This window comes from Centropristis striata, chromosome 8, assembly GCF_030273125.1.
Source record: "Centropristis striata isolate RG_2023a ecotype Rhode Island chromosome 8, C.striata_1.0, whole genome shotgun sequence".
Lineage (NCBI taxonomy): Eukaryota > Metazoa > Chordata > Actinopteri > Perciformes > Serranidae > Centropristis > Centropristis striata.
The window spans coordinates 31,372,354-31,380,085 of record NC_081524.1 but is presented as its reverse complement, the minus strand read 5'-3'; the positions used below and the strand labels follow the sequence as shown (position 1 = coordinate 31,380,085).

The 7,732-nt window shown below is 39.3% G+C and overlaps 1 long non-coding RNA gene across 1 annotated transcript; it reads left to right on the top strand.

Moving 5' to 3' along the window:
* Window positions 1-679: 679 nt before the first annotated feature.
* Window positions 680-7,144, top strand: LOC131977024 (uncharacterized). The gene is made up of 3 exons (XR_009394843.1): window positions 680-729; window positions 5,005-5,152; window positions 7,040-7,144. It is a non-coding gene; the product is annotated as an uncharacterized LOC131977024 (long non-coding RNA).
* Window positions 7,145-7,732: the final 588 nt, after the last annotated feature.

Below are 7,732 nucleotides of genomic sequence, written 5' to 3'. Positions count from 1 at the left end.
GATCGGTGGGCAACCCGCTCTACCAACTCTATTTGTCAATGATCTGAATGATAATAACAATGTATTAGGTCAAGATATTTGGACTTGCAGTAAACCAAACACTTCATGAGGTTGGAAAAACACAGCCCCATTCACTCAATCATGCACTGTAGAGTGACAGCAAGTTTTACAGCAATTTAAAAAATGCCAGGGGACTATAAGATGTGAGATGTGGTTTAAAGTGTGTTGAAATCCACAGTTCATTTCCTCCCAGGACTATCCACCGGTTCAAAAATGCAACAAAATGGACTTTGAGAGCCTGAGTGTAGAGGGGGTGGAGGAGCTCCCCCTGCTCTGCTTCTGATTCAAGTGATGGCTTTGGCTTTCACCACTTCAACATTACCAGCTTATGGCAGTACTCATGGCAGGAACAAGGGCTTCGATTTTTTTTAAGGAAAAGGCAGGGGGCTAATGACAACGTCCAACCTCATCCATCAATCAAAATGTTATCAATCTTGTAAGCAGGATAATGAAAACATGCTCACTTCAGATATTGATGTACAATATGTTGCAATAATTGCCTTTATCTCAACATTCACTCCTTCGTCCATGGTTACGTGAGGTATTTGAACACCAACAATTATAAGTCGATTGTCTTTTTTTCTTTCTGGTAATCCAAGAAAATCAGGAATTGAAGTGAAGGACAGTGGCAAAATTACAGAGAATGGTGAAGAGTCAACAATTTCACAGGTAATTATATAGAATCATACAGTGTGTGACTTGACTTATTATTTTGCTCATCACAATCTCACAACTACCTTATTAAAAATGAGGCGCTCCAGGTGACATTTCTCGTTGATTAAAAGATGACGCATGTATGGAGTTATTGCAGTTATTTTCTATCTTCATTCAAGAGCAGGATTTTTGGTATGAGCACAGGATTGCTTGATTTTGTGTTCAGATTGTTTTACTGCTATCTCTCAAACCTCTGCTCTTGCACTCAATATGACATTGCTCACACTCAAAACTGTGTGTTTGCACTTGCAGCTTACACACATTTTCTGTTCTCTCACTTGAACTCTTCTCTTTGGAATAAAACTGTTTGCGCGCACTCTCGAAACTTTCGCTCTCAGACCGAAGTGTTCGCACTTGGAATTTGTGCGTGACATCGACATCAAAATTCACAGCCAATAGGGTGCCTGGTATGGTTCTGACCAATTACAGTGGAGCTGCCCTCTTGTGGGAGTGTTCTCTTCATTTTAAAGAGTGTCCTGTGCAGGCCGTTACTCGCCCTTTCACCTGATTCATTCAAATCTGCCATAAAGGGCTTTCTTGATTTTTTTCTCTTTCATTTACGACCTTTGGGATAAAATAACAGTTGATACATATTGCATAGCCGCCTCCCATCAGCACACCAGACTATGTCAGAATTAAATGAACCAGGTGAAAGCGCGCGTAACCGCCCACATGTGATGCTCTGTGAATGAAGCGAACTTGTCTTTGAATTTTGATTGTGTTAGCATTGCAGGCTGAGAGCACAAGTTTTGAGAGTGCACATAGCTTGAATCCAAGGAGAAGTGAGAGTGAGAGTGAAGAAAATGTGTGTAAGCAGCAAGTTTCGAGTGCAAACACACAGTTTTGAACTTCAGGACAGAAAATCTGAGCATGAGCAGAGGTTTGAGAAGGAGCAGTAAAACAATCTGAAAGCAATCCTGCTCTCAAACTGAAAACCTACGCTCAAACCGAAAATCCTGCCCTTGAATACGAATAGTATATAAACTCCATACACATGCAGCTGTTACCCCAGAGACGGAGATACCAGGTGTAAGACTGACAGGTAAGGACCATCCTGAGGGAGTTAGAAGCGGATTCTCCAACACACCTGTTTATGTTCAAAAGAAACTGTAGAATAATTAATCAATAGACTTGTTAGAAGTTCACATAAGCACAGGGTTCTGTAATTATTTTCGAACCTGGTCTCACAGGAATCCGTGAAATAGCCACGGATTCGTTTAACTTAAAATCTCAAAATAATGACAGTCATATCCCGTGGCAATTCCAACATACAAAGTGATTATGTACATTCACTGAGTGAATGTACTGAGAACTGTCCGCCATGTTTTTTGTTCTGACCGCCGGGACCTTGAAAGTCACGTGACTTGGAACAAACCAATAGGAAAAAATATCCATGGAATAGCCACGGGATATGACTGTCATTAACTTGCATTGTAGTGAATTCCGTGTCATTTTCACGGAAATTTGAGTGATTCCGTGGCTATTCCACAGATTTTGAGTTAAGCGAATCCGTGGCTATTTCACGGATTCCTGTGAGACCATGTTGTTATTTTCAGTGTGATGCTGGCTGCACAAAATGTTACCAGCATCTGTCATGCATAATTATGTCCAATGCACGACTCCACACAGAGTAAAGGTATATAGAAGACTTTTTCAACCCTTCTCTACCAAGTTGAAAAAGGTGATTCTGAACTTTTCCATATTTAAGCAGTGGGCATCATAATGAATACATAGGGCCATTGCAGTCCTTGCCCACGCATGTTTGCAGCGCCATTTGCAGTCTTGAGCATGCATGTTTTGGATCAGTCGGACATTTCTCTGTAGCAAGTCGAGGACTGTTTTCTCCACTTACAACCTGTTGTTTTTCACATTAGACCTGGAGGATGTGCTCCATGACATCCAATTTCAAACACATAATGCACAACAATAGAGACCTGCTTACTATAAATCAGTGGCTTTGTCTACGTAGTATTTAACATATTTTGGCCAGGGCTTTTATGGGATTATTTTGGGTTCCATTTGGGAGGAATGAAACCTGGCACATCTCCTTAAACATTTTTTTCTTTTTGACATTAATTAAAAGTACGACGAGAGTATTAGGGCCACATTTACAAGGAAAAAAAATGTAATTACGAGATTAAAGTCATAAATAATAAATTAATTATGAGAATAAACTCGAAAATATTTAATTACGAGAATAAAGTCGTAAATATTGAATTAGTTTACGAGAATAAACTTGAAAATATTGAATTAATTACAAGAATAAAGTCATGAATATTTAATAAATTAGAGGAGGAAAGTTGTTAAAATGAGGGCTGTGGAGCATTTCGGAGAAATGTACTTTAAGATAGGTTTCGCAAACAAGGAGATATTAAATATTTTGACACATCAGCATCACATTATCAAAAGTAAAAGGACATTAAAAAAAATATGCAAGAAATTGCATCTTTTCCACAGAAGGAACCAGACGGACTTGGAGGAAAATGCTGCTTTTGTGGAAGGGGAAATGGCTGGAAGTGGTCGACTGCAGTATAACAGTATTAATTGAGAATTAATTGCAAAAACCCACTCGCCTGGTATGTGTGGCATCAAAACCGTGTGTGTGCAGTGAGGCAGAGAGCCGCACAACCCTGACATTTACATAGACTTTTCTTTCACGTTTTCTACAGTAAACACAGGTTCTCTTTCAGCACAGGTCCATTTTCTGGTCTCAACCTGTGTAAAATGCGTAAATGGTGATCTGTGCATTATTTATTAGGATTTACGGGCAATTTTTTTCCCCAGAGTAGCAATCATAAACAGCAACAGAGCAACCCTGACCTACTTCCTTTAGTTGAACAGCCTACCAATTATGTACAACGTTATTCTCTTAATTAATTCAATATTTACGTCTTTAACCTCGTAATTCATTTTTTTCTCCTTCTTAATGTGGCCCTAACACTCCGTCGTATAAATGTAGCTTGACATTTGAACAAAATTGGGAAAGTTGCCCTGGTTTGCCTCGCTAGTAGCAGACACATGGACATCCTTGAAAGCCTCCTCTTGGTCTCTTATTGCTTTGCCTTGAATCTCCTTATACATCAAAAGCTGCTTTTAAAGCACTTGTTTTGTCTGTGTTCCATTGCACTGTGCTGAGTCTTAATGATTATTTTTCAAGCACTTTTTAAAGTTGTTTACCCCAGACACTCTCCAAGCCCTCTTGTTACTGAACTTCAGCAGATAAAACTGAAGCAGTACATACCGTCCTTGTCAGGAGAATATTCCAGCCATTGCTCATTATTATTACCACTTGCTTTGAAATTATCAGCCATCTGAACTGATGGGGGACCTCTAAGAAAGGGTTGATGTGGCCCTTGTGGGTAACATTGAGATCAAAAGCTTGGGTTTGGGCAGGATCTGAATGATACTTTCTTCAAACTTACCTTCCTCTCTAGCTTCCTCAAACAGATCCAGTGTTTCCTTTCCTGTGGCCTCTTCCTCTTCAACATTGACAGTGGTTTCTATGTGGTGAATCTAAAGCCTCCTCCTCTCTGTCAGATGTTGTTTGTAAGGATGCTACCACTCTCTCAGATATACAGCTTTCTAAGTCTGAGTTATCTGCTCTCTTGAATGCTGCTGCTGCTGGCACTCTGTTTTAAGCATGCATTAAAAGCTTTGCTATCCATGGCTGCCTCCTGGCTTCTCTTATTGTTTTGACATTGCACTGCAGGCATGATCAAATGAATCCTGTTTTACTCCATTCTAATGTTTTCACAACTCCGATAACCTTCCTAAATTATTCATTGATTGTATAAAGTGTAATAATTTTGACCATATTTATATATTTTTTAAAAGCTAAATGTTATTTTTAATCATCTTGCATCATGGTGTCTGCAAGTACATTTCTTTGCTCCTTCCTTCAAAACAGCAGAACACCAGGAGAAAATGCCAAAAGTCAGTTTTCATTAAAGTAATGATTTGATAATGATTGAGTGCTACTTCATGCTAAATTAATCAGAGCGCACAAGGCCAAATTGCCTCCGAAGTTACCATCACCGTTTAAAAAATAGCCTTTAAAGTGATCCATTGATTTTCATCAACAGAGGTTCGGAGCAGTGCTAACTCCCACATACAAAGCACTAAGGCTACTGTCAATGGAGAAATGAGATCGTAACAGCATCACGATGTCTTAAAACTGAATATTCTTTGTTCTAGTTTCTTTTAACCTACTTCTCACTCTTTGTTTTTTAGCTGTTGTGGAAATCCCAGATACTGTGGGAAACCAAACGCTGTCATGTTTGGATTAAAAACGTCATCCGAAGGTACACAGCTTGGGGAATTTCATTGACTTCTCCAGGAACTGCATCTGGATAACTGCCAATATGTTGCTACTACACTGGTATGTACCAAACGTGCAATAAATAGACAAGAAACAACAGTAACATATTGCAGATTCCTAAAAAGTCTGAATTCATGCTTTGTCAGGTTTGTCCGAAAGGCAGAAATGATCCCCCTTCTATGGGAAGTTCCATTTATCTTGATTAGAAAGCCTGGCTTAACAGAGAAAGTTGTAAGCCACCATATTGGTACATATTCTAATTATTCTGATAGACAACCTTTTCCCTTACTTAGACAAGTTAGAGATAAACTATGGTCAGTTTTCCAATTCCAGTAATAGAAAGTTTTTCTATCAGCCTACTCAACCAGGATTTTAAAATTAGGGGGAAATATCCAATTGCAGGGAGGAAATTTAATCAGCTTTATTTCTTCCTGACCACATGGAACATCATGGAGACTAATCTCAGGACTCACTGACAGAAAGCTGACACAGTGATGACTGAAGTGACTGATTGGCATATACCGTGTACAAATACACAAATGTACACACTTGGGACGCTTATTGCTTTTGATGAAACATCCGATTTGGCAAAGAAACCACCTCTGAAACTCCTCAGATGCCAGTTCCGACATGTAACAAGAAGAGGTCCAACTTATTATAATGCTTGCTCCTTGGTGACTGTAATTGAATCTGGAAGAGGAGGTAGATCACCTGTGGCACCTTTACTGAGAAGCAATTGGTCTCAATTAATGTCTCATAATACTGTTCATTATCCTAGTCTAAAAATGTCCTCATTCTTTGCACATTCATCTGGCCATAGTGATTGGAGAGGGTGCTCCTCTGTTGGCTTCACCATGAGGAAAAGATTTATGGGAGTTGATCATCATTATTATGCTGCAGCTGTGTTTTGTAAGACAGCAGAGCCAGCTCCAACCCCCACCTACTCCTTCAGATTGAACAATATAACTATTTTTGCAACCAATGGAGTCGCCCCCTGCTGGCCATTAGAAAGAATGCAGGTTCAAGGCACTTCCATATTTGATTCAGTTTTAGACCAGGAGGTTGCTGTTTAGTTTGACATTCAATCTTTGGCTTATTTACTCAAACCTGTTTGAATTTAAATTCCTCCATGGTGGCTCATTGAAAAACTGTCTTCCTCTAGTGGTGTGCCATTCGTGGATGTTTCGTTCATTTTTAACTAATCTTTTATGTGACTGTGAAGTAAGTAATGACTCGTCTCAGTGAATGATTTGTTCATTTTCACGCAGTATGCTCCCTTGTTACATGGCAGCTGCACAGTCAGGACAGGAAACAGAAATGATTGGTTCGTCACTCAACTATGCGTCCTTAAGTTTGAGTCTATCGTTCATTTGTCATGTGACAGCTGTAGAGGCTCAGCTGCAGTGTTGTGGACTAAGCAGCAGAAATTAGTCGAGTCCTTCGCGTCTCATAATAGATTGTCGGGTTTGTGTCTTTTGTTCATTTTTCACGTGACAGGCAGCTCAGCAACAGGTCTGTTGGCGCTGCATTAGTTAAAATCAACAGAATTAGTTAAAAATAAATAGGATTAGTTCCATTTACTGTCTAAGAGTCCGTGACCTGACTCAGTAAAAAGACCCTAACTTCCCAACACTATCTTCCCCAACATATTTATAATAGAAGCAAGAATTACAGTTAAAAAAAAGACAAAGCATAAGATAGGTTTTTGAAGCAACAAACAAAACCCATTTTTTGTATATTTGATGCCCAATAAACACGTGTCATGCAGTTTCTCCTTATTTGCTAAGCTGATTTTCAATATTCTGAAGCCTTCTTTGTATACATTGGTGGTTGCATCAGAAAGCATAATTTTCTTCCCCACCATTTGCTGTTGCTACCAACTATCAATATGTATTACTCCCCTCTCGTGTGCGTACATGTGTGTCCTCATGTGTCCTTGTGTTCCAGAGAACAAGACACACCTGGGGACAAGCTCATGAAACTTTGATTCTTTGTGGTCTAAAACCCCACAGAGTACCTTTTGAGGCCATTCAAAAGGGCAAGTCTCCTGGTCCTGATATAGGTTGGCCTTTATCTCACAATCTTTCATGACCTTTGTGACAGTCAACTGCATGTGAAGTCAAAAGAAAACTCCAACCCTAACACGACCATTTGACAATGTTTTTTGTGTCATCTTCTCACACATTTCTACTCTATTAAAACTATTAAGTAGAACTGGGCCGATCTTTAATTGAAGTATCGTTTTCTTTTCTTGTGGATCCTTGTTGTCTAGGAGACGGGGTAGCTTTACCTGATCAACATCTGGTTCGGAGTCAAATTAGGTCTAATCAGGTCTTTTTGTCAGTATGCAGTCTATTTTCTGCCTTTCTGCTGCACAAAAGCAACATCTATTCATCCCTCCTCAGTCCACAGAGTCAGACACAACACCGAGCTAATAGGTGCCACAGAGATGATCTCTACAGCGGCTTTCTTCAATTTTTTCGAGTAAGATTTAGCTCAAAGCTTATTGTAAATCATATTCATATCTTTACCTCTTGGGTAATGCGACTTGTCAGCATTTAACATATAATTTTTTATCTAAAGTGCTTTGAATCAATGGAAGTAGGGTGTCAATTCAACTCTAAAGTAAGTGGAATCATT